Source organism: Silurus meridionalis, chromosome 20, assembly GCF_014805685.1.
Source record: "Silurus meridionalis isolate SWU-2019-XX chromosome 20, ASM1480568v1, whole genome shotgun sequence".
NCBI lineage: Eukaryota > Metazoa > Chordata > Actinopteri > Siluriformes > Siluridae > Silurus > Silurus meridionalis.
The window spans coordinates 765,001-770,000 of record NC_060903.1 but is presented as its reverse complement, the minus strand read 5'-3'; positions in this window follow the sequence as shown (position 1 = coordinate 770,000).

Below are 5,000 nucleotides of genomic sequence, written 5' to 3'. Positions count from 1 at the left end.
TAAAAAGTACAGAGTGTCAGTTACCCGCAGTGTAAAACTATAACTGTTGCTGTGGTGTAAAAGGAATAAAACACTCAGGGACGTGCCGATATACAGATAGAAATAAACAATATTCATAATAAAAATAAATAAATATTGTAGTCTTTGATGGACTCCAGATGAAGCTCCTGAATCTCCTGTAATCTCTAATCAGACAGAGATTTCCCATGATTCCTCAGGAAGGCAGAGCGAGGCTGAGTAACACAGACGTCATCAGGGCCCCCACGCGGTCCGTACAAAAAAGGGTGCTGAGTTACCATAGGGATGCCATCTCCATGGCAACGGAGGGAAGGCGGGTGGGCGAGTGAGATTAACGGAGGAGAATCGAGTAACAGCGTGACGTTTCGCACGTGCAGGAAGGAGCAGTGACACATTTCCTGCTCGGACGCCTCACACTCACACACCCACATCCTGCCACATGTTTATGAATGAACACTTCTATAAATAGGAAAAAGTGTGAGTTAGTGGAATACGTGTGTGTGTGTGTGTGTGTGTGTGTGTGTGTGTGTGTGTGTGTGTGTGTGTGTTCGATGTTGATGGTCATTTATCATATCAGGTGTAAGTTTATGTAATTTGTTATTGTACTTAAGAACCTTTTTTCGTGTGTCTGGATTTTCTGAAGTATTTCCATTTAGTGAGACTTTTACTTTCACTTCACATTTCAAAGTCCAATTTATGACTTTTTACTACATTTAGTGAAATCAGTCGTTCCTTTTTATTAACGAGGATAAAAACGTGACTGGTGAAACACGCAGCGAGTCACCAATCAGGATCGAGCGCACGCTCTGTTTTACACGTGTTCTGATCGGCGCTCGGTGCATCTACTGATCACAACATACAGTTCAGCATCAGTTCAACATCAAGCAGAACATTTAGAGAGGAATCAATGATGAAGAAACTCCAGACTCGAACTCACCACCACACACACGTGACCTCATTTACACGTTTTATTAAAGAAGGTTTTGTGTTCATGATGATTGTAATAGAAATCAATCAGTGTTTGAGTCTTTAATATCATTCTATTAATAGATCAGTGTGCTGAGAGTCACATTCGAGTCTTTACACAGAAACTGAGGTGATTAAGTGAAGAATCTTGTGATAAAAATGATCACAGGAACATTAGAGTTATAATAAATCACTACTTTGGATACTGAAGTTCATTTGAAGGAAAATACTTCTGTACTTTAGTTTACTTTTACGAGTCATATTTTACTGAGTGTCTCTACTTTAACTCAACTACATGCTTCATCCACCACTGACATTAACCACAAAAACACAACAAAACAGATAAACTACATGGTCAAAAGTATTCCCCAAACTGTTCCCACACATTTGGAGGCACACAATTATATTGGACATTTTTAGATGCAGGAGCATGACATTTTCTTTCACTTGAACTGTGGGACCCAAAACCTGTTCCAGCAGGACAATTCCCCTGTGCACAACTCCAGCTCCATGAAGATCTGCTTTCCATGGTTTGGAAGTGTGTGGAAGATCTCCTGCTATAGAGCTCCAAACCTGTTGAACATCTTTGGGATGAATGAGAATAAATGGATAAGGTTATTCAATTCAATTCTATTCATGTTTATTTGTTTTGAGCTTTTAATAATGAACATTGTCTCAGAGCAGCTTTACACAGATAATGTGGTGATACAAATGAAGATGTTCCTTATAAGTGTAAGTTTGTCCCTGATGAACAAGCAACTGTGGTGAAGGAAAAACTCCCTGAGATGCAGAAGGAAGAAATCTTGAGAGGAACCAGACTCAAGAGGAAACAATCCAAATCCTCAAAGCTCCTGATCTTACTCCAGAATTGAATGAAGCCACCCAAGGCATTGACATGACGTGGTTCATGATCTCGTCTTTTCACGTTTCTTCGCCTGTTCTATATTCCTGAGCCTCAGACTTGATCTTCTCGTTGTGTTTGTATTTGCCCATGTTTTATGACACACAGTTTGAGTTTTTATTTTAATAGCATTTAACTGGTCTATTCGTGTTTGTTAAAAATGTGTGGAATAAATGACCTGTAGATTGAGTTGTGTAACGGTGAACCTCTATAAGTGATGCACTTCATACACAAAATCTCACCACACTTCAGTAATGATAAGGGAAATCGCGTTTCCGTTTCTGCTCTGCAGGAAAACTCACGGATTGTGTACGGAGCTTCGATCGGTTTGTGCTGTTTGTGTTGTTAGTGAGTTTGTTTGATATTGAAAGACACACACCTGTCTATAAAAGGTACCACAATTAACAGTTCGTGTCAGAACACACACCAAGCCATGAAGACCAAGGAATTGTCTGTAGACCTCTGAGACAGAGCACTGCAGCACTGAAGGTCCGACTGAGCACAGTGGCCTCCATCATCCGTAAATGGAAGAAGTTTAGAACCACCAGGGCTCTTCCTAGAGCAGAGCCGTCCGGCCAAACTGAGCGATCAGTAATAAAGTCAATAAAAAAACCTTTAAATTTATGTATCTTGTATCTAAAAAACAAGAAGCCTAAACTCCACTCTGCTGAAAATATCTGAAAAACTACACTTCCAGCTTGAACTCTGATAACCGGTTTAAAGCCCTGACACTGGAGACTCCTTCTGTAAATGTGGCGCCTCCACCGTGTGAGTCCCTGTGAATCAGCAGTTACTATAGAAACCGTAATTAGACGGAGCACGTTATTATAAACTGGAGTCTGTAAGCTTGATAAGCCTCTGCAGGAGCTCTGGGGTAAATCTGAAGACAGAAATGTTCCATTAACGTGTAAAGGGGACACTGTGGAGTGTTTGGTTTGTTACAAACCCATTACACGCTTTTATTTAATGTTCACGTGACCGAGTGCAAATAATTGTAGTGATGTAATAGTAACGCAGAGCGGAACGCACACCAGAGGGCCTCGTAGCGGCGGTGTGGGAGTGAATGACGATGAGCGTTAGGAGGACATTGTTAAAAGGTTGTGGGCTTTTCAAACTGCGAGGAAATCAGCAGAGATTAGCAAGACCTGACAGGAGCTAATAGCCTCCTCAGACCTCAGACACATCATTTAGACATCCGTTTTATCCTACAAACGGGCGTGAACCGCCCCGGCCCGGCCTTTTATTCCTCACACATACACACACACACACACACACACACACACACACACACACACACACACACACACACACACAAGCCATCGGCTGCAAACTCAAAAAAAAAAAACAGTCATGGATCCATTTTGCAGCTCTGCCACTCTTTATGGAAGAGACGAGTGCAGGATGGCGAGAGACTGAGAATACGACCGAACCCTGAACCCCGATACAACACAAACATTAACCTAGAAACAAAAGTGTTGTTCTATTAATTTTTTAAATAAAAAAAAATAGTTAATTGTGTTGTTTTAAATAAATAAAAAATGTCAAAACAATGAATTTTGTAATATTTTAAAATTTTTAAAAAATAATAAGAGAATTATTAAATAAAGTGTTGTTTTAAATAAAAAAAATATTTTTTTCAATAAAGTGACTTTTTAATAAATAAATAAAAATATTAAAAATATTAAATGAAATTTTTAAATGATTTTTTTAAATAGATAACAGATTTATTTCATAATTTAAATTAATTAAATAAATATGTATTATGTTTATTATATATATATATATATATATATATATATATATATATATATATATATATATATATATATATATATATAAAGACAGAATTTTGAACATGAAATAATAATAATAATAATAATAATAATAATAATAATAATAATGTTAATAATAATAATAATAATAATAATAATAATAATAATAATAATAATGATGTTAATAATAGTAATAATAATAATAATAATAATAATAATAATAATAATAATAATAATAATAATAATAATAATAATAATGATGTTAATAATAATAATAATAATAATAATAATAATAATAATAATAATGTTAATAATAATAATAATAATAATAATAATAATAATAATAATAATAATAATAATAATGATGTTAATAATAGTAATAATAATAATAATAATAATAATAATAATAATAATAATAATAACACTTTTTGAAAAAAAAAAAAACTATTTATACTTTAGGGATAAATTGATTTATAGGTGAATAAAAATGCATTAATAACTCAGTACAAAAAGATCAAAAGTAATAGCCAATTAATACAAATGTGTATGTAAATAGGCAATAAAACTCTAAAGCAACACGAGCAGCGCTTCAGGAGTCTGAATCTGATGAATATAATAAACAGAAGCAGTAATGCGAGGCTCAATAATGAGCTCTGTGCAGCTTTTATGATTCAGTGACATTTACACCGAGGCCTCGGAGCTCTACTGCAGTCAAGCTTGACTTCACACGTTAATTATAATGTTTTGCTGGTTTTCTTTTTGCTCTGTGAATCACGGCATGTGTCAGGACCTGCAGCACGGAAAACATCCCACCACTACAGTCTGAAAAGCCCCCTGACCCTGCACTCTGTCATTCCTTTGTTCATAAATATCTCACTCATTTCTCATCACTGTCTCATCACTATCTGCAGGATGAGGACAGGTCTTTGTGTTTATCTGTCCAAGTTCTGTTTATCATGAAACCTCAAATCAGAGAGTTTTAGTTACTGACTTATTCTTATTCTACCAGAACGTTGGTATTGCTAACTATCATAGTCCAATTATTATTATTATTATTATTATTATTATTATTATTATTATTATTATTGTTGTTGTTGTTGTTGTTGTTGTTGTAGTTGTTGTTGTAGTTGTTGTTGTTGTTGTTGTTATTATCTCGACCGCACATTATGGTGGTTATGGTGGTGTACAGCTCCATCTGCTGGTCAGAAACAGAAGTACTTCCTGTACCCTTGTTGTGCTCACACCTGCTCCTGAGTGAATTCTTATTTTTTATTTCCTGTTCCTTAAATATCTGCCATACAGCTCACTGTACTCTAAATTATTGACACCCTTTTATAAAACTC